Genomic DNA, 23,035 nt, shown 5'->3' with positions numbered 1-23,035 from the left:
CATCATTTCTCCAGGATATTTTTGCTGGATATAGAATTCTGAGTTAACAGGTTTTTTTTCCTCTCAGCACTTACAAAATATTATTCTACTTTATTCTGGCCTCCATTGTTTCTAATGAGAACTCCACACTCATTTGGATCATTGTTTCTCTATAGAAGTGTGTTTGTTTTCTCTGTCTGCTTTCAAGATTTTTTCTTTGTTTTTAGTTTTCAGTGGTTTGCTTGTAATATGCCTGGGTGACGATTTTTTGTTTGGTTGGTTTTTTATCCTGTTGGTAATTTGGTGAGCTTTTGGAATCTATAGGTCTATATCTTTTATAAAATTTGAGAAGCTTTGTTAAGCCATTATTTCTTTTTAAGAAGTTTTTTCCTATACCACACTCTCTTTCCTGTGCTTCTTTGACTCTGATGACATGAATGTTAGACCTTTTGGTTTTGTCCTACATATCCTTGAGGCACTGTTTACTTTTTTCAATCTCTTTTCCTCTATGTTATTCAAATTGCATAGTTTCTATAAATATATGTATACTTTTTATTTTATTTATTTATTTTTGGCTACATCAGGTCTTAGTTGCAGTGTGTGGGCTTCTCTCTAGTTGTGGTGTGCAGGTTCTCTAGTTGTGGCCTGCAGGCTCAGTAGTTGTGTGAGCATGTGGGCTCAGTAGTTGTGGCACTCAGGCTCTTTAGTTGTGGCGCACAGGCTCAGCCTAGTTGCCCTGCAGCATGTGGGATCTTAGTTCCCCGATCAGGGATCAAACCCACGTCCCCTGCATTGGAAGGCAGATTCTCAACCGCTGGACCACCAGGGAAATCCCTATTATCTGTATTCAAGTTCACTGAATCTTTCTTTCATCAGTTCCTTTCTGTCATTGAGTTCATTTGATGAATTAAAAAAAAAATTTACTTATTGTAATTTTCAGTTCTAGAATATTCATTTGGTTCTTCTTTATATTTTCTATTTATTTTCCTGAGATTTTCCATCTCTTCATTCATTTCAACAGTGTTTGCCCTTACTTGTTGGAGTATTTTATAATCATTCCTTCAAAGTCTTTGTCAAATAATCCCAACATCTGTCCCAGTATCTTCACATTGATATCTATTGTCTCTTCTCATGTGAGTTGAGATATTCCTGGTACGAGTAATTTTGGAGTGTAATCTGGATATTTTGAATATTATGTTATGAGACTCGATCTTGTTTAAGTCCTATAGAGCATGCTGGTATTTTTGTTTTCTCAGGCAATTGAGCTGGTTGGATTCAGGTCACAAATTCCAATCAGTGTTCTGTGGTTGTGGTTTCAATGACAGTTCTATTTTCCAGGCCTTTGCAATGCTATTTGGATCTGTCCCACGTTTGTGCCACCCAGTGGCCAGTGGTAGCCTGTCATTTAATTCAGTTCTCAAAGTCTGTTGACTTTGTTCAGTTCTCCTGTCTGTTTGTGATCTGATCCTTACTTGTGCAGTTCAGGAGTGAGCCCAGGGGTTCATATACAACATTTTGGGGTTTCTTTCCTAAGAACTTCCCTCTCTGTGGTAACCCCAGTGCTTTCAAGTTCCCTGGGATTTCCCTTTTCGGTCCTCCAGCCAGAAAATTAGGGCTTAATTTACCCCACTTTGCTGTACATTTATTACAATTGTGCCCTCGTCTGGGTTCAAGCAGCAAGAGGACAGAGAGGAAAAAAAGTCCGTGGGGTTTTTCCCATCCTCTTGGGACCACACCTCTTCTAATTGGAGAGGAAAGTTCCACTTCTTCAGAGTTGTGAGTACCTATAGGTCCTTGCTGCTACCGTTGTCATTCCCAGGTGATCCCTTTCCCACGATCTAAGCCGGACCTGAGAGCTTCCCCTGAAGCTCTCTCTGTCCATGCTGATTTACACTTCCAGTTTTTAGGCTGCCTTGAAGTCAGTTTAGGGGCTACTGGAAGGGAAAAAAAAATAGTAAACTCACTGCCAGTTTGCACTCTGGTCTTACTCCTCAATCCACATGCTAGTACCACTTTTCAGAGTCTCTTTATTTCCTTCCATTATTTGTTCTTTTGTATATTTGCACTTTCTCACTTCCTCATTTTTGATTGGGCTAATGAGTTATTTACCTTTAAAAAAAGTATTTTAGATTTATATAGTATTTCTGTTTTTCTTGTTTTCTAATTTATTATAATTTGGTTTTCTTCATTTGTTCCTTTCTGCAGCTTTCCTTTGGTTTATTTTGTTATTATTTTCTATCCTTTAAAAAAGATGCTTATTTCTCCATTTTGTTTTGAAATATGTATTTAAGGTGATTAAGTATTCCTCTGAGTACTACTTGAGCCACATTTCATAGATTCTGGTATATGTTCTTTACATTATTATTTTTATTATTTCCATTAATTCTTTTGTTTTGGGTTATGTTTCCATTTTGACCCAATTATATGAAAGAGAGCTTTATTTTTAACTTCCAGGACAGAGAGGACTCTTTGATTTTCTTATTAAATTCATTTGTTGCAATATGATTATAGGATATTTTCTGCATTATTTCTGTTTTGGGGGTGTTTGAAATATTTCTTAAAGACTTAAATATGATTAATTTTAATAAATATTATTGGACAATTGAAAGGATGAAGTATCCTCTGCTTTTAGGATGCAGAGTTTGATATATATCAGTAAGGTCTGCTTTGTTAATTATATTGTTTAGGTCAACTCTATTTTTAGGGTTTTTATTTTAACTATTTTTTTTTTTATGGCCTCACTGCACAGCTTGCAGGATCTTAGTTACCCAACCAGGGGTTGAACCTGGGCCCCAGCAGTGAAAGCGCTGAGTCCTAACCACTAGACCGCCAGGGAACTTCCCTATTTTTAGTTTTAAAAAAAATTATTATTTGTTTTTGATTGGATGAAACAAGTAATTTAAAGCCTCTTTTTTATTAGCACGTTTCTGTTTCCTTCTTCTTGCTTATTTTGTAATTTCTGCTTTGTGAAGGTTACTTTTATGTTGTTTGGTACATTGATAATCATAATCGTTACATTTTCATTGCCAATTGTACCCTTTTTTTTAATAGATCTTTATTGGAGTATAATTGCTTCACATTACTGTGTTAGTTTCTGTTGTATAACAAAGTGACTCAGCCATATGCATACACATGTCCCCATATCCCCTCCCTCTTGAGCCTCCCTCCCACCCTACCTATCCCACCCCTCTAGGTCATCACAAAGCACCGAGCTGATCTCCCTGTGCTATGCTGCTGCTTCCCACTAGCTAACTATTTTATTTGGTAGTGTATATATGTCAATGCCACTCTCACTTTGCCCCAGCTTTCCCCTCCCTGCCGTGTCCTCAAGTCCATTCTCCTTGTCTACGTCTATATTCCTGCCCTGACACTAGGTTCATCAGTACCATTTTTATTCCATATATATGCGTTAGCATATGGTATTTGTTTTTCTCTTTCTGACTTACTTCACTGTATGACAGTCTCTAGGTGCATCCACGTCTCTACAAATGACCCAATTTCAGGCTTTCCTGGTGGCGCAGTGGTTGACAGTCTGCCTGCCGATGCGGGGGACACGGGTTCGTGCCCCGGTCCAGGAGGATCCCACATTTCGCGGAGCGGGCCCGTGAACCATGGCCGCTGAGCCTGCGCGTCCGGAGCCTGTGCCCCGCAACGGGAGAGGCCACAAAAGTGAGAGGCCCGCGTACCGCATAAAAAAAAAAAAAGACCCAATTTCATTCCTTTTTATGGCTGAGTAATATTCCATTGTATATATGTGCCACATCTTCTTTATCCATTCATCTGTCGATGGACATTTCGGTTGCTTCCATGACCTGGCTATTGTAAATAGTGCTGCAGTGAACATTGAGGTGCATGTGTCTTTTTGAATTACGGTTTTCTCTGGGTATATGCCCAGTAGTGGGATTGCTGGGTCATATGGTAATTTGATTTTTTTTTTTTAAGATCTTTTTTAAAATTTAATTTAATTTTACTTTTTTTGCTGTGTTGGGTCTTTGTTTCTGTGCGAGGGCTTTCTCTAGTTGCGGCGAGCGGGGGCCACTCTTCATCGCAGTGCGCGGGCCTCTCACTATCGCAGCCTCTCTTGTTGCGGAGCACAGGCTCCAGACGCGCAGGCTCAGTAGTTGTGGCTCACAGGCCTAGTTGCTCCACAGCATGTGGGATCCTCCCAGACCAGGGCTCGAACCCATGTCTCCTGCATTAGCAGGCAGATTCTCAACCACTGCGCCACCAGGGAAGCCCTGGTAATTCGATTTTTAGTTGTTTTTTTTTTTGCGGTATGCGGTCCTCTCACTGTTGTGGCCTCTCCCGTTGCGGAGCACAGGCTCCAGACGCGCAGGCTCAGCAGCCATGGCTCACGGGCCCAGCTGCTCCGCAGCATGTGGGATCTTCCCGAACCGGGGCATGAACCCATGTCCCCTGCATCGGCAGGTGGACTCTCAACCACTGAGCCACCAGGGAAGCCCCGATTTTTAGTTTTTTAAGGAACTTCCATACTGTTCTGCATATTGGCTGTATCAATTTACATTCCCACCAACACTGCAAGAGAGTTTCCTTTTCTCTACACGCTCTCCAGCATTTGTTGTTTGTAGATTTTCTGATGATGCCCATTCTGACCAGTGTGCGGTGATACCTCACTGTAGTTTTGATTTGCATTTCTCTAATAATTAGTGATGTTGAGCGCTTTTCATGTGCTTCTTGGCCATCTGCATGTCTTCTTTGGAGAAATGTCTATTTAGGTCTTCTGCCCAGTTTTTGATTGGGTTGTTTGTTTTTTTAATATTGAGCTGCATGAGCTGTTTATATATTTTGGAAATTAATCCTTTGTCCGTTGATTCATTTGCAAATATTTTCTCCCATTCTGAGGGTTGTCTTTTTGTCTTGTTTGTAGTTTCCTTTGCTTTGCAAAAGCTTTTAAGTTTCATTAGGTCCCATTTGTTTATTTTTGTTTTTATTTCCATTACTCTAGGAGGTGGATCAAAAAAGATCTTGCTGGGGCTTCCCTGGTGGCGCAGTGGTTGAGAGTCCACCTGCCGATGCAGGGGACATGGGTTCGTGCCCCGGTCTGGGGGGGTCCCACATGCCACGCAGCGGCTGGGCCCTTGGGCAATGGCCGCTGAGCCTGTGCGTCCAGAGCCTGTGCACTGCAGTGGGAGAGGCCACAATGGTGAGAGGCCCACATACCACAAAAAAAAAAAAAAAAAAATCTTGCTGTGATTTATATCTAAGAGTGTTCTTCCTATGTTTTCCTCTAAGAGTTTTATAGTATCCAGTCTTACATTTAGGTCTTTAATCCATTTTGAGTTTATTTTTGTGTATGGTGTTATGGAGTGTTCTAATTTCATTCTTTTACATGTAGCTGTCCAGTTTTCCCAGCACTACTTATTGAAGAGACTGTCTTTTCTCCATTGTATATCCTTGCCTCCTTTGTCATAGATTAGTTGACCATAGGTGCGTGGGTTTATCTCTGGGCTTTCTATCCTGTTCCATTGATCTATATTTCTGTTTTTGTGCCAGTACCATATTGTTTTGATTACTGTAGCTTTGTAGTATAGTCTGAAGTCAGGGAGTCTGATTCCTCCAGCTCCATTTTTTTCCCTCAAGACTGCTTTGGCTATTCGGGGTCTTTTGTGTCTCCATACAGATTTTAAGATTTTTTGTTTAGAACTGCTTTTGCTGCTTCCCATAGGTTTTGGGTCATCGTGTTTTCATTGTCATTTGTTTCTATGTATATTTTGATTTCTTCTTTGATTTCTTCAGTGATCTCTTGGTAATTTAGTAACACACTGTTTAGCCTCCATGTATTTGTGTTTGTTACAGTTTTTTTCCTGTAATTGATTTTCTCCAGTTGTACCCTTTAGCTTTATAAAGTAACCTTGCTCTCTTGGCTCGAATTCCACCTCGTTGATTATTAAAATCATGACTTCTGCTTTAAAAAACTTGTTGTATACCCTTGCCAATGTTTTAATCTTTAAAATAAACTTTAAGAGTGGTTCTAGATTTACAGAAAAATTGTACTGAGATTTACAGAAAAAGTGTACAAAATTGAAGGTTGTACTGAGAGTTTTCATATACTCCACACCTAGTTTCCTCTATTGTTAACATCTTACGTTAGTATAAGGCTTTAAACGTGAAGAGAGTGAGAGGAAGCAAATAACACAAATTGATAATGTAGGAAGTGGAGAAACAAGAATACACATAAAACATTTAAAAAATAAACCAGTAAAATAAGCAAATCTCAAGCGAGCTTTAGTTTTTTCACAAAGTGAGAGAGTAGGAATAAACCATGAGAAGGAATGAAAGAAACACTACTTATACAGTATAGGCTTAAAAAAAAAAAAAAAGTAGTAACTCTGCAGCAGGGATAGACAGGAGGGAGTGCTCTAGGAGTCCCTGGTAATTTACAAAGCCTGTTGTTTGAACCTCATCATTACCTGACACATCTAGGGGTTTTTTGGTTTGTTTCTTTTGTTTGTTTGTTTTGGTTTGGTTTTCTTGGCCATGCCGTGGCTTGCGGGACCTTAGTTCCCTGACCAGGGATCGAACCCAGGCCCCTGCAGTGAAAGTGCCAAATCCTAAACACTGGACCACCAGGGAATTCTCCATGCTGTAACATTTTATTCAGTTAAGTGTCAACGGTCCTCTTTTTAAGTAGTTATTGTTGCTTTGATTTCAGCTAGTCCACAACGTAGAAAATATAACCCACCTGGTCTGAAGATGAGACACTAAAACCGCACATTTTAATTCCTCAGTTTATTCCTCATGGTTTAAATAGAGAGCCCTCTAGGGGGCAGCAGTGGAATGACAGGAGCTGCTGTTAGGATATTGTGGAGAAGAGGGAGAGACAAAATGGTGACCTCTAGAGCAGAGCTTCTAGGTAAAAGAGAAGACTTGGCATTAGAACTCTTGATCCTTTCTCTTACTGTTTACAGATGGCCACCATGTCACACACTGCAGTGGAAACCATTCACAGAGGATCCAATGTGAGTGCCCACCTGGAGTTGTGCAGCAGTGCAGCCTTACAAGAGTACAGATGGAGTGAGGGGTAAGAAGTGATCAAAGTCAGATCAAAGGAATGTGACCAAGATTCCCAAAGGTGTTTTTTCTTTTTTGCGGTACGCGGGTCTCTCACCGCTGTGGCCCCTCCCGTCGCGGAGCACAGGCTCCGGACGCGCAGGCCCAGCGGCCATGGCCCACGGGCCCAGCCGCTCCGTGGCATGTGGGATCCTCCCGGACCGGGGCACGAACCCGTGTCCCCTGCATCGGCAGGCGGACCCTCAACCACTGCGCCACCAGGGAAACCCCCCAAAGGTATTTTGAACCTGGTGTAAAAAGAAGGGAGAGAGAGGATTGATGGGAAAATTAGGGGTGTGTAGTCCAAATGGCAATCACCATTAACAAAGATTTAGAGGCAATAGTAAGCCTCTTATATGCAGTGATTCCTGGGCAGATTGTCCCAGTAAAAGAAGACTCGTTGCACCAGACTCTCCTGGTAGATTAGGGTGGAATTTTTTTTTATTGAAGTATAGTTGATTTATAATGTGTTAATTTCCACTGTACAGCAAAGTGCTTCAGTTATACATATATATATCTTTTTTAATATATTCTTTTTCATTATGGTTTATAATAGGATACTGAATATAGTTCTCTGTGGTATACAGTGGGACCTTGTTGTTTATTATGGTGGAATGATTTGAAGACTGGAGTGAGTCCTTGGCCCACCCACATTCAGTCTTTTTTTTTTTTAAATTTTATTATTTATTTATTATTTTGGCTGCATTGGGTCTTCATTGCTGTGTGCGGGCTTTCTCTAGTTGTGGTGAGCAGGGGCTACTCTTCATTGTGGTGTGTGGGCTTCTCATCGCGGGGGCTTCTCTTATTGCTGAGCACGGGCTCTAGAGCACAGGCTCAGTAGTTGTGGCTTGCGGGCTCTAGAACACAGGTTCAGTAGTTGTGGTGCACGGGCTTAGTTCCTCCGACATGTGGGATCTTCCCGAACCAGGGCTGGAATCCGTGTCACCTGCATTGGCAGGCAGATTCTTAACCACTGTGCCACCAGGGAAGTCCCCCACATTCAGTCTTGATAGTTTAATTTGGATGTCAGTGACCCCTTTTTCAATTGTCTGCTTAATTGCTTCCCATAAGTGTCCCACTGTTACTCTAACTTAAACAATTTTTCTTCTCTCTAGCCCAATCATGCTAATACTCATAACCTCAGACTCAGTCTTTTAATGTCCCTCATTCACTCCTCTTCTGAAACTCAGTCTTCAGGTTGTTTCAATCTGTACCTCACAAAGTTTCTCCAGAAAAACTTCTAAGTGGCCAGTGCAAAAATTCTGAGAGTTTATGATTTCTCGAGACTGTCTTTTATTACCCATCCGACACGGCAAGTTCTAAGCTAAAACTCCACCTCTTGCTTGGTGAGGTAGTGAGTGGGTTGCTGAAAGGTTGGAGGCAGGAGGTGATTTTTAATGGATCATACATGTCTGTTTCTGCCTTATTAACTGTATTATGTTAACCTTATTTAAATTTCCTCAAATATTTGTGGAAAGCTGTGGGGCATAGATAAACTAAATGTGTAAGACGTTTCAAGGATTCAGACTCTCTGTATCTGTCATGTCCTTGCCATCCCACAGCCCTTACCCCAGGCCAGGGCAGGCTCCTCACGTTGAGATGACACCAATAATTTCCAGATTGGGCCTTTGGTCTCTACATTTTAAGAGTTATCTTTTTATACACTGTTTTGCTTATATGCTCTTAATCCTAGCTTTGATTCTTCCTCTCAGCTGGCCCTTGATCTTGTTATATTTGGTTATATGTTATGCTTTTTTTTTTTTTTAACCCTTGTAAGCACATGGGCCTGGTGGAAACAGCAGTGAATCTACAGTGTCCCTTTTTGTTGTGTTCTTGGAGAAAAATGGGAGCTTCCACATGGTACATGGGTTCCAGGAGTGCTAGTCTAGCTGCACCCACTTAGGGATTCAGGCTGCTGACCTTTGCATTTGATCCTCCTATTCTGTGTTCCGAGGGATGCCCTATTACAGGTTACCTGGCCCAGATTGGCAGAAACACACTGACTAGTGCATATCAAGATGTACATGGAGGCAACATGGCTGAGCTAGGGCTCTCTAAGGATATGGGGAAATCAGAAGACTTAGAGGCTGAGAGACCAGAGGTTAGACAGTAAAAGGGATAGAAAGACCAGAAATGTGTATAAACACAGAGGGAATGGAGTCCTGGGGGTCCTGGCCTTTGGATTATGTGGCTCATTCATAGCGGGTATTTGAATGTTTGTCGACACGGAATGAATCTTGGAACTCTGAGGTACTATGGAACGTTCTGCAACCATGTAGGAACTATGGAACTATGACCCCAGAGGGGCCACTGTTGCTCATGGCCAGGTTCGGGAGTGGAGGTGGGGACCGGCAAAAGAAACACAACTCAGTTGTTCCGCCTGCCGAACACTAACTTGCACATCCTACCAACACTTTAAACTCCTTGTATCTAAAACTGAGCACCTCATCTTTGTTCCCAAACTGGCTTCTTCTCCTGCCGTTACTGTTGCTGACAGTTGCTTCGGTTCATCAGCTTGTATCCTTTTTTCCCCCTTCTCTTCCATATCTGAAGTCTCAAGATTTTGAGAATATTTTCTAGGCAAGAGTAAGTTTTATTTTGCTACCTTCCACCTAGCAATACATACTGGACTCACTTTTATAAAATGTTAGTATTTCTATGTCAGTACAACAGTACCCATTCCTGTGTGCCCCTGTGTGTTGCAGAAGCTTAGACCTCTGTTCTAGCTTTCTCATTCTTGCTCTCAGGCATGCTGCAGTGATTTTCCTCCATCACCAGACTTTTGATTTCTCTCTTCCACTCCTGTCACCCTCATGCAGGACTTTAGCCACCTCTCTCCTTGGGTAGGCACGAATAATCTGGGCTGTTCTCTTTGCCCTTTGATCTACTTTATTAAAGATTTCTCAGTTGTTGTGGAACATTCTACAGCGATCCTATAATGTCTATGGTGATCTCTCTTGATTTCAACTGTTTCCAAATATTGTTCTCTGGTTGCTGTTGTTGGTTGTTTTCTTCCCCCCCCATATGTACCACATTTCTTCCCAGCAAAATGGTAACTCTCCAAAAGCAGAACCAACACTTTTGTTTAACAAATTATATTCCTACTCTACTTCATACTGATTGCTAGAGAATTCTGGAGAGCTGCCCTGCAACATGTACTGAATAAATGGTAAGTAACTTGACTTAATAGGACAGATGGGACCTCTCTGTCTTATTTCTTAAAGCTGCATGTGAATCTGTAATTAGCTCAACATAAAAAGAGTTTAACATTGAAAATAAAAACGCAAGGCTCAAGATTTTGACACAGTCATCCGTCACACTTCCTCTCCTCCATTCACAAATTGCTGTAAAGACTCTTTGCTACAATAAGAATACGAATATGAAGAATACGAATGCTTGTTGAATTTGAAGCATCTTTGTTTACATCGTTCCAGCCAGATGGCTTAGGCTTTTAAAATCCTAAACAACTGTTGGGCTGTTTCCTTTCTCTGGGGTCTGAGTGAAGGGGGACGTGGAGGGTAGAGGTTGTACCTTGAAGACAGGATGCAGCCCCGGGAAGCACCTCATGGTGGCCTCAGCGGTGACCTCAGCCAGCAGATGGGTGTTCGGCAGATGACATCGGAGCTGGTGCAGTTGGAAATCTGAATTTTGGACCCAGGACTTTGCCAGGAGCCAGGCAAGTGGAGGATCTGAGGGCAGGAACAGTCATGGGGTCTGGGAGCTGGGGCTGGGAGGCTGGATCTGGGAAAAAGAGAAATTAAGTATTCATGGACCTCTCATCATACGTAAGACACCATGTGCAGCCCATCTGTAACCAGCAGAAGGAAAATACAGGCCCTTTTGGACACTCTCGTTTTATTCACAGGCAGACAAAGTGTTCCAGAGTTCTTCCGCCAGCTCTGAGGTTTCCACAGCTTGCCTGTTTCTCTTGGCTTTATGAGTACCGGGAGGCTCCCCCATCTAGTACTGCTTGGTAGCCAGCAGGTGGCGCTCAAAGGTCAAAGTAGGCTAAAGAGCCTTTCCTGGATTTGCCAGTTACCTTAGGAAGATAGAGAACAAATAACCAGGAAGAGGTCGGTTCCATTCCTACCCGTCCCCCACTCCATCTCCCTCCCTCTCCCCAACCCCCATTGCTAGGTACAGAGGGTCAGTCCGTGTAAATATAACCAGGCCATTGAGTTGGAATCTTGGAGTACAAATACTTTTGAGCTGATGAAAAAATCGCTACTATGTAAATAGGTTAGGCTGAGGCAAGCCTTGCCCCAGTGTCAGGACTGCTGACCCCAGAGCCCATCCCAAGGCTGCAGGGAGATGAAGAGGGTGCCTTTAGGGTGGCCTCCAGTGTCCAAGGCCAGAATACACCCAGAGAGGGTGCTCTACGAAAGCCCCATTGAACCCTAAATGCCTGTGCCCTTGTAGCCAGCACTCTCCTTCTGTCCATTCTAAGTGCTGCCAGCCACCCTGGGTGGGCAAGCAGGATAGAGGGTGGACTCAGAGGGGTGGGGGGGGAGAAGGGAAAGAGGAAGGGTGCAGCCAGGAGCAGGGCTGTTTGGAGGGCAGGGCCAGCAGCTGGGTTATAAATGAACCCTGCTAGGGCAGCGACCACAGCCCGGGTGAGAAGCTCCCAGTGACACCTGGCATCCCTCCCTTCCTCTCACGTTCTGCCCAGAGTTTGCCAGGCCCTTTGCTCCCTAGAGAGCCTAGACTCAGAGGGGCCTTTCCCTGTGTGTGGGCTGCAACCTACAACCTACAGATGCCTGCCCAGAGAGCTGGGGAGCCGAGTTAAGGGGCCGGCTGGAGATCATCCAGATGCACGGAGAAAAAGACATCTTTTCCTTCCTTACCTCACTCATTTAATATTTACTGAGTACCGGGACTTCCATGGTGGTCCAGCGGTTAAGACTTCGCACTCCCAATGCAGGGGGCCTGGGTTTGATCCCTGGTCAGGGAACTAGATCTCACATGCATCTTTAGTCCCCCGCAACTAAAAATCCTGCACAGGGCAATGAAGATCCCGCGTGCTGCAACTAAGGCTCAGCGCAGCCAAATAAATGAATAAATACATTTTTTAAAATTTACTGAGTACCAATCACATGCCTGGCCCTTCTCTAAGCCTTACATGATGGGGGTGGAGGAATGGGGAGGGAGCAAAAAAAGTGAATTAAGACATGCCTTCTGAACTGTCATGTGTGTGGAAAAGTCAACCTCAGGTACTGACATAGGAGGGCTCGAGGTATGGAATACTCAGGTTACTTCTGTTTGTCACGTCCGGGGAGTGTTACACATGGAGGAGACCCACAACCTGGTTTTGTTCCCAGGGACGGAGGGAACAGCAAGTACAAAGAGAAGGAAGTGTGAGAATGTTTGCTGGAGGGTGGGAGGTGGGGATGGGATGATACAGGGCAAATAATTCCAGGATGGTTAAGTGCCCTACTCAAGCGATTCACTCCTCACAGATGAGGCACAATGTCCGTCGGTCTCGGAGGAATTGTTTCTTAACTGAGAAGAAGGCGGCTCAAGTCCAGATAATGGTGGAAATTCAGGCATCAGGAGTGTGTGTGTCTATGGCCCAAGGTCAGGGTGAGCAGGATAGATTGGATAGAGAGGTCTTTGCCCTTTTTCTTGCCTTTATTATTCCTCCCCAGTCACAAATGCCTCTCTTCAGCTCCCTAGTTAAGGGTGGATCTGCCTCTGCAGAGACCAGCATTGTACACTTGGATGACGTGTCTCTGATCAGCGATGTCCAATGGCTTCCTCTCTCCTTCTCAGATCCTGGCGCTGGAGCAGCGCCATATTTCTCTGGCTCCCAGCCTCCGCTTCTTGGCTTTGCTCTGAGCGTCGCCCCCAGAGAGCTGTGTTTCTACCACTGTTACCAGGAGATCATGCCTACCAGAGCCAAGCTGGGTGCCCAGAGCACCAGCATCAATTCTGGGGCCACAGCTGGAACTGGACCACCATGGCCAGTGTCATGAGTATCTTGGCTTGGTTCTTTGACATAGGTTCTAACAGTTTAGGTCAGGAGGCCAGATGCTGGATGGAAGAAGGAATGTCTGAATGTTTTCCGCCAGCCTGGACTAATTCTCACCCTCATGGAAGCACTGGTGCTTCAGAATGGTCCGGCTTTATCTCTAAGCAGCCTGCTTCCCCAGTGAGGGCTGCGAATTTTGAGTGACCCTCCGCCTCCTCCTCTGAGTTGCCAAGAGGAAGTGGATTGAAGTATAGCCAGGCAACCCAAGTGCGCTGATCCAGGTGTGCTATAGCCATTGCTCCAATTCCCCCAGGCGTTGCCTTTAGCAGTCCCTGATGCTAGCGGTAATCGAAGCCTGCCCAGTGCCAGGGAAGCATTGAGAGGCTGAGCACTGCCCAGGGAGCTCCACTGCCAGCCTGAAGGGAAAACCCTAAGGATACACTGGGACTGGGAAAGGGAAAAGGGTGGAGGGATATCTCTGGCAGAGTTAACAACTAAGCAAACAAGCTTATGCACTGTATTTAATATTTTCAACACCATCAGGATCACTTTTTATTTCTACTGAAAGGGGAAGCTGAATCTTAAATTGTTCATCTTAAACCTTCAAGACAAACTGGGCTGTTATGAGATTTGAAAACAAACAAAGCCCCGTTAAGAAAAGCTGAATAAGCTTACTGTCGGGTGTTTTTACATTAATTGATACACATCTTTAAATGTCATTAATCTGAAACAACTAACAGAGGCTCCTTAATGTCCATGAAGAAAAGAGTAAACTATTAATATTTTATTATTATTATTATTTTTTTTATTTTATTTTTTTAATATTATTTTAAAATATTTTTTAATATTATTTTTTTAAATATTATTAATATTATTTTTTAATTTTTTTAATATTATTTTTTAATATTATTCTGACATTAGAAAAAGTATTCTCTTCCTAAAAGAAAAAAAATGCTTTTTATACCAAGGAACCGAGAAATATATTTGCTTAGAAATTAATTTTTTTCCTTTAATATGTAATCTTGCCAGGAAGCAAGATACAAGTTTTGCAACATTCTTAAAAGAAACACTTATAATTTTAGATCGTATTCCTCCTTAGGTTAAAAGGTAGGAGGCTTGGGTTTTGTTTTTTGTTTTTTTTTTAAACAAAGAATTGCTTTATTAACACAAACACACAAACTATAAAGCACTAAAATTTAAATATCTAAGTCATAGCAAACAGGTGACAATTCAACATCCAGAGTCGACCAAATGCTTGTCAGAGCAACAGATAAGACTCCCAGGGTGGGACCTCCCTGGTGGTGCAGTGGTTAAGAATCCGCCTGCCAATGCAGGGGGCACGGGTTCGATCCTTGGTCTGGGAAGATCCCACATGCCGTGGAGCAACTAAACCCGTGCGCCACAACTACTGAGCCCGCGTGCCACAGCTCCTGAAGCCCGCACGCCTAGAGCCCATGCTCCGCAACAAGGGAAGCCACCGCGATGAGAAGCCCACACACCGCAACAAAGAGTAGACCCCGCTCACTGTGCAACTAGAGAAAGCCCGCGCACAGCAACGAAGACCCAATGCAGCCAAAATTAAATCTTTTTTTTTTTTAAAGTACTAGTCAAGCCAAGAGACGGGACTAGATTCAAAAGTACAAGAGGAAGAAAGTCAAAGAAAGAGAATCGCAGACATTAGAGTTAGCAAAACAAAGACTGTAAAATAATGGATTCATGTGTTGAAGAAAATAGGTGAAATGATAAAAAATTTCACCAGAAAACTGTAATCAGTAAAAATGAATCAAATGGCAACTCTAGAGCTGAATGATGCAACAGCTGAGATGACGATTTCAATTAGGTAGATTTATAGCAAATAAACCGAGCATAAAATTGGATTAATATGTAAAGCAATTATACTCCAATAAAGATGTTTAAAAAAATTGGATTAATAAACCAGAAAACAGGTCAATAGAAAATAACATAGTAGAGAAAGAAGGAAAAATAGAAAATAAAGAGCATAGGTATGTTGAACACAATTAGAACACATGTTCTAACATGTGGAATTCTAGAAGAAAAGAGAATTAGGCAAAAGCAATTTGAAGAGATAATGGCCAAACATTTCTCAAAACTGAGTAAAGATATCAACCCAGAGATTCAAGAATCTCTGTGAACCCCAAGCCCCCAAGCAGAATAAGTACAAAGAAAACTACTGCCAGGCTTATAATAGCAAAAGTGCTAAAACAAACAAAAAATAGAAAACTCTAAATGCAGCCAGAGGGGAAAAGATAACTAAAGGAACAATAGCTGAGGTGTCATCTCCATTTCCCAACAAAAATGAGGGAACCAGAAGACAACAGAATGCTATATTTCTAAAATTTACTTATTTATGTATTTATGGCTGTGTTGGGTCTTCGTTTCTGTGCGAGGGCTTTCTCCAGCTGTGGCAAGCGGGGGCCACTCTTCATCGCGGTGTGCGGGCCTCTCACTATCGCGGCCTTTCTTGCTGCGGAGCACAGGCTCCAGACGTGCAGGCTCAGTAGTTGTGGCTCACGGGCCCAGACACTCCGCGGCATGTGGGATCTTCCCAGACCAGGGCTCGAACCCGTGTCCCCTGCATTGGCAGGCAGACTCTCAACCACTGCGCCACCAGGGAAGCCCCCCAGAATGATATTTTTAAAGTGCTAGGGGAAAATAACTTTCAAAATATCCTTCAAAAATACAAAGTAAAGATATTTTTAGACAAACAAAAAACAGAGAATTCATCACTGTCATATCTGCTCAAAAACAAATACTAAAAGGAGTTTTTTAAGCAGTAAGGAATGGTTCCAAATAGGAACACAAAAATATAAGAAGAGTACACACACACACACACACACACACACACACACAGAGGAATATTATTCAGCCATGAGAAGGAATGAAATTCTGCCATTTGTGACAACATGGATGGTCCTAGAGGGTGTTATGCTAAGTGAAATAAGTCAGAGAAAAACAAATGCTGTATGATTTCACTTATATGTGAACTCTGAAAACGCTGAACTTGTAGAAACAAAGAGTAGAATGGTGGTTACCAAGGGTGGGGGGGGATGGGGAGATGTTGGTCAAATGTACAAACGTCTAGTTAGAAGCCGAATAGGTTCTGGGGACGTAGTGCACAGCACTGTGATGACAGATGATCATACTGTACTGTACATGTACGTGAAGGCTGCCAAATGAGCAGGCCTTAAATGTTCTCACCACGCAAAAGAAATGATAACGACGTGACGTGGTGGAGGTGTCAGCTAATACTACTGGTGTTGTTTGTTATAGCAGGCTGAACAGACCAAGACATTTTCATTTCCCAAACCAGCATCAGTTGTGTTCCTGAGGCAGAGTGAATGAAGATGCTGAAAGAATTAAGTATTTTCATCTCTAAAGGACATCTTTGTGATTAAAGGTCCCAATGATCAGAAGCTTACAGTCCTAATAATAAGGGGGGAGGGGAACCCATTTTAAATTATATAGAATAAACCTTAATCTTAGAAACAACAAAATAAGTTCTAATGAAATGCAAAAAAAATCCACTCATTTTATTAGAGAACTAAGAATGACTAAGAACTAAGGAAAAGGAAAATATTTGTTTCCCTCGCAATCTGTCTTTCCTTTCATGTCAGTAAACAAGTGAGAAAATTGGAGCATGGTATACACAAAACTTACTGATGAAACATCATGTGTACTTAAAGAATCATACAACCTGTCAGTACTGTGCATGTATAATGGGACTAGCAGAAGAAAGAAAGGAAGGGAGAGAGGGAGGGAGGGAGGAAGGAAGGGAGGATAAATATTTACCAAATGATAGAAATATAGAGATTTATTGTTTTGACAATGAAGTGACCAGTGGAATGTTAGCAAAGGCATTCAGTAGTGAACTTACTGAGTAGACTCTACGGGTGGGTCTCACTGAACATCTCACTGAGTATCTTCACTTCTGATTATCTCCATTAGGTGAAATTCCACAGGTAAGTGGGCATCCGAGAAAGGGAGTCATGCTCCTGGCATCCATCTCATTAGAGGTAAACCTCCCTTGCACCCCTTTTCCTGAAGAAGTTCCCTCTCCCTGGCTTAGACATGGTGTTACCCCCTCACTAGAGAAGACCCCATATGCAAAAAGATAATAATTGTCCCTCAGACCCACTCCCCATCACATGATAGGCTAGGAATCGGGGAGTCTCACTGAATGTGGACAGTCACTACTGTCATTCTGCTTTTTTAGAGTTGGAGTTGACTACTGCCTAACATTGCATTTAAAAAGCTGCTCAGCCTAGCTCCAAACGCTTTGTTTCAAAGACTGTTACGTAAGAGAATGTTCATTTGTATCAAAAACAGTTATGTACCATTGCATGTATCTTAAGTTATTTAGACAGTTGGGTTGTTGCCTGGAAAGAAAGTTCAGAGGAACTTTATCTTCTGACTCTCCCCATTAGGTGAAATTCCGTAGTTGAGTGGATATCCAAGAAAGGGAGTCACGCGCCTGGTATCCGTCCCAATAGAGATGAACCTCCCTTTCCCTCCTTTCCTGAAGAAGCTGCTCTTCCCTGGCTTAGAAACGATGTAACCGCCTCACTAGAGGAAGACCCCATGCAAGAAAGCAAACCATAACTTCCCTCAGGACCTACTCCTCAACAAGAGCCAGTAATCAGAATGGGATCCCAGCATTCAGCGACATGTAAATGGAAAACACATGTACATGTGACAGCAGATTCTGAAAAAGAAAGTTTGCATATTAAGAAGATTAGAGACATTTTGTTTGTTAATGTCAATACAAATCCAAGGACTTTTCTGGGAAGTGGATTTTGAGGACCACCAGCCAAGGGAAGAGGAGTATTATTTTACATCAGGCTGAAATTGTCGATCTAGACGGATTTAACAGAGATTCTGAGTTCGGGGTGTTTTTTGGCACATCTGGGTGTGATTCTAGCAGATACATTGGGCCGCAAACTGCCAGATACAGTTCTGGATGATATAAAGGAAGCTTAGATGCCATAAAGCCCTTGGCATTTTGCACAGGAAGAAACTTAAGACCTGGAGACATAACAATGCTGAGTTAGTTCCATTATATATATATCCCCTTCGTTCACACGCCATGTCCCTTTATAGGACCCCAAATTTTCTCCGCTCCCTGAAATTGAGAAACACATCAGTATGGGAAGCGCTAGTTCTTTAAAATGAGTTTTACTGGCTCTCCTAAAAAACAAAAATATGTTACTCAAGAAGACATCTGGAGGCTGTACAATGACCATGTGCTTTATTTAATCTGCTCTGTGATTTTTAATTTCAATAGTAGCCTCCATATAAAGTAAAAGTACTCAATTACCTCAACTTTGATTTAGATTAAGGTATCATAAGCAATTAAGAATTTTAGAAAAGACATTTAAACTGATACCATGAAACATAATCATCATTGAAAATAAGCATTTGTCAGAAAAATAGGCCATCTTAAAACTTTCCACCCAGATAGTATAGTGGAATAACTCATAGCTACACAAAGTTTTCAATTTTATCTGACTTGTAAGAACTCGTTTATAAAGATTTTTTATTTAAATCATACCAATTTAGGGCTTCCCTGGTGGCGCAGTTGTTGAGAGCCCGCCTGCCGATGCAGGGGACACAGGTTCGTGCCCCAGTCCGGGAGGATCCCACATGCCGCGGAGCGGCTAGGCCCGTGAGCCATGGCTGCTGAGCCTGCGTGTCCGGAGCCTGTGCTCTGCAACGGGAGGGGCCACAGCAGTGAGAGGCCCGTGTACGGCAAAAAATCAATCAATCAATCAATAAATCATACCAATTTAGTTGAATACACACGTATACTTTTATATATTCTTTTTATTTATTTATTTATTTGGTTGTGCTGGGTGTTAATTGCAGCTCGTGGGCTCCTTAGTTGCGGCTCACCAGCTTCTTAGTTGCAGTATGTGGGCTCCTTAGTTGCAGCTCCAGGGCTCTTTTTTAGTTGCGGCTCGCCAGCTCCTTAGTTGTGGCATGCGGGCTCCTTAGTTGTGACACATGAACTCTTAGTTGTGGCATGCATGTGGGACCTAGTTCCCTGACCAGGGGTTGAATCCGGGCCCCCTGCATTGGGAGCACGGAGTCCTATCCACTGCACCACCAGAGAAGTCCCTATATATTCTTAAATAACAGTGTAATGTAACTTATCTGACCTATAAAGCAAGTGTAGGGAATTTAGAAAGTTACATTTATTTTAGCCTTTTAAAAAGACATATGTAAATTCTTGCATAAACTTAAATATCATTTTGTATTTTTATTTCACACTCTGGAAAATTCCAGGACATAATGTAGAGCCACCTTCTACCCAAAATTTACAAATTTAATCTATCAAAGGGTTTGCCTTGATTTGAAATTTAGAGTGATTAAAATATGATTCTCTCATTTTTCTTTTACTGATTAATAGTAAGTTCTTCTATGTCTTAATTAAAGGTCTCAGTATCAAGTGTTGAAGGCTTCTTATGACCACTAATAGTTGGCCTAATGTAAATTCACATCTTTTTTCTTTAGCTTATAACTTAGCAAGGCTGAGTAAAAATTTCCCTTTTAGTCATCCAAAAACTTTGGAGAGATAGAAAGAATGTATTTTGAAGTAAGAATACTGAGTAAAGGGACTTCCCTTGTGGTGCAGTGGTTAAGAATCCGCCTGCCAATGCAGGGGACACAGGTTCAATCCCTGGTCCGGGAAGATCCCACATGCCGTGGAGCAGCTAAACCCGTGCGCCACAACTACTGAGCCCATGTGCCACAACTACTGAAGCCCGTGCACCTAGAGCCCATGCTCTGCAACAAGAGAAGCCACCGCAATGAGAAGCCCGTGCACCGTAACAAAGAGTAGCCCCCACTCGCCGCAACTAGAGAAAGCCCGCATGCACAGCAATGAAGACCCAACGCAGCCAAAAAAAAAAAAAATGAATACTGAGTAAATTTTTTATTAATATCAGTTGTTTTGCACGGTTAACTTATATGGGTTTTATTTTTCTCATCCATATATAATATTTATCTTCTTAAATTGAGGTATAGTTGATTTACAATATTACATTAGTTTCTTGTATATATATATATAACATAGTAATTCAAAATGTTTATAGATTATAATTCCATTTATAGTTACTATAAAATATTGGCTTTATTCCCTGTGCTGTACAATATATCCTTGTAGCTCATTTATTTTATACATAGTAGTTTGTACCTCTTAAATCCCTACCCCTATCTTGCCCCTCCCACCTTCCCTCTCCCTATTGATAGCCACTAAGTTTGTTCTCTATATCTGTGAATCTGTTTCTTTTTTGTTATATTCATCAGTTTGCTTTATTTTTTAGATTCAACATATAGGTGATATATTTATGTTTCCCTGACATTTCACTAAGCCTAATACCCTCCAGGCCCATCCATGTTGTTGCAAATGGCAAAATTTCATTCTTTTTTATGGCTGGGTAATATTCCATCGTGTATATATACCACATCTTCTTTATCTATTTGTTTATTGATGGGCACTTAGGTTGCTTCCATATCTTGGTTATTGTAAATAATGCTGCTGTGAACATTGGGGTGCATGTATCTTTTCAAATTAGTGTTTTCATTTTCTTTGGATATATACCCAGGAGTGGAATTACTGGATCATATGGCAGTTCCATTTTTAGTTTTTTGAGGAACGTCCAGTATGTAATATTTATCCTTTAACTAAATTTCTATAACTTAATTGAGTAATATATTTTTTTACTTAAAAATACCCTTTTAAACGTGAAAACCATAATAAGACTCTGTCCCTTTGAGGCCAGTTTAATTACAGATGTAATATATTTGTGGAAGGTAATAAGTATAATTAATGACTTGGTTCTCTTTTCAAAGACTGTGAAGTTTTAAGCTGTCATTTTCTTCTGACAATTATTTCCTTTTCTTCCAGCCTAAAGAGAATCTTTCCTAAAGACTGTCGTATCTAAAGCACCATCAATTTTGGTATTATCTCTACCTAGCCCCGGCCCAGCTAGTCTTTGCACTTTCTTATCTTAGGTTTTTACAAAGCACTTACTAATTTCTTATAATTAAACAAAATAGAAACTCTGTTCAATTTGGAAGATTTCATGACCTTTATAATATCTCTGATTCAAAGATGCTTTCTGAAGGAAATTATTTTTCTTTGTTATCCTTGGAGTACACATAGTACCAATCTTTGGGGGACTGCCAACTTTGGCAAACATACTGTTTGTTTGTTTTTTAATTGAAGTGTAGTTGATTTACAATATTGTGTTAGTTTCAGGTGTGCAGCATAGTGATTCATGTTCTTTTTTTTTTTGCCGATTATATTCCATTATAGGTTATTAAAAAATATTTAGTATAATTCCCTGTGCTATACAGTAAATCCTTGTTGCTTATCTATTTTATGTATAGTATTTTCTGCCTTTTAATCCCATACTCCTAATTTGTCCCTCCCCAGCTGCCTCTGGCTGAGTAATATTCCACTGTATGTGTGTGTATGTCTTAAGCCAATCGTCTGCTGTTCAGCACTTGGGTTGTTTCCTGTCTTGGCTATTATAAATAGTACTGCTATGAACATTGGGGTGCATGTATCCTTTTGAATTAGAGCTTTCATTTTTTTCCGGGTATATACCCAGGAGTGGAATTGCTGCACTGTATGGTAGCTCTATTTTTAGTTGTTTAAGGAATGTCCATACTGTTCTCCATAGTGGCTGCACCAATTTACATTCCCACCAACCGTGCAGGAGGGTTCCCTTTTCTCCACACCCTCTCCAGCATTTATTATTTGTAGGCTTTTTTTTTTTTTTTTCGGTACGTAGGCCTCTCACTGTTGGAGCCTCTCCCGTTGCGGAGCACAGGCTCCAGACGCGCAGGCTCAGCGGCCATGGCTCACGGGCCCAGCCTCTCCGCGGCATGTGCGATCTTCCCAGACCAGGGCACGAACCCGTGTCCCCTGCATGGGCAGGCGGACTCTCAACCACTGCGCCACCAGGGAAGCCCTATTATTTGTCGACTTTTTGATGACATCCATTCTGACTGGTGTGATGTAATACCTCATTGTGATTTTGATTTTCATTTCTTGAATAATTAACAATGTTGAGCATCTTTTCATGTGCCTGTTGGTCATTTGTGTGTTTTCTTTGGAGAAATATTTATTTAGGTCTTCAGTCCATTGTTTTCTAAAGTCTTTATTGAATTTGTTACAATATTGCTTCTATTTTATGTTTTGGTTTTTTGGCTGCGAAGCATGTGAGATCCTAGCTCCCTGACTAGGGATCAAACCCGCACCCCCTGCACTGGAAGGCGAAGTCTTAACCACTGGACCTCCAGGGAAGTCCCTTTGGTCCATTTTTTAAATTGGTTTGTTTGCTTTTCAGATATTGAGTTGTATGAACTGTTTTTATATTTTGGATATTAACCCTTGTTGGCCACATTGTTTGCATATATTTTCTCCCATTCCGTATGTTGTCTTTTCATTTTGTTGATAGTTTTCTTTGCTGTGCAAAAGCTTTAAGTTTGATTAGGTCCCATGTGTTTATTTTTCATTTTATTTCTTTTGCCTTGGGAAACTGATCTAAGGAAATATTGCTGTGATTTATGTCTAAGAATGTTTTACCTATGCTCTCTTTTGGGAGTTTTAAAGTGTCATGTCTTATATTTAGGTCTTTAAACAATTTTTAGTTTATTTTTATATATGGGGTGAGGAAGTGTTCTAATTTCATTGATTTACCTAAAGCTATCCAGCTTTCCCAACACCACTTGTTGAAGAGACTGTCTTTTCTCCATTGTATAGGCTTGCTTCCTTTGTCATAGATTAATTAACCATAGGTGTGTGGGTTTATTTCTGGGCTCTCTACTCTGTTCCATTGACCTATATGTCTGTTTTTGTGCCAAAACCACGCTGTTTTGATTACTAAAGCTTTGTAGTATAGTCTGAGGTCTGGAAGGGTTATGTCTCCAGCTTTGTTCTTTTTCCTCAGGATTGCTTTGGCAATTCTGGGCCTTTTGTGGTTCCAT

General features: G+C 41.6%; 1 long non-coding RNA gene across 1 annotated transcript in view; it reads left to right on the top strand.

Annotated features, from left to right (window-relative positions):
- The window catches only part of LOC113632731 (uncharacterized), a 68,566-nt gene that overhangs the window by 27,450 nt on the left and 18,081 nt on the right, over positions 1-23,035 (top strand). The window contains exon 2 of the long non-coding RNA XR_003437936.1: positions 6,909-7,021. This is a non-coding gene — a long non-coding RNA (uncharacterized LOC113632731). The remainder of the gene's footprint in view (positions 1-6,908; positions 7,022-23,035) is intronic.

The sequence above is a fragment of the Aethalodelphis obliquidens genome, unplaced genomic scaffold, assembly GCF_003676395.1.
Source record: "Aethalodelphis obliquidens isolate GAN/ISIS:26980383/991018 unplaced genomic scaffold, ASM367639v1 scaffold38, whole genome shotgun sequence".
Classification (NCBI taxonomy): domain Eukaryota; kingdom Metazoa; phylum Chordata; class Mammalia; order Artiodactyla; family Delphinidae; genus Aethalodelphis; species Aethalodelphis obliquidens.
This window is presented reverse-complemented; position numbering and strand designations above follow the sequence as displayed.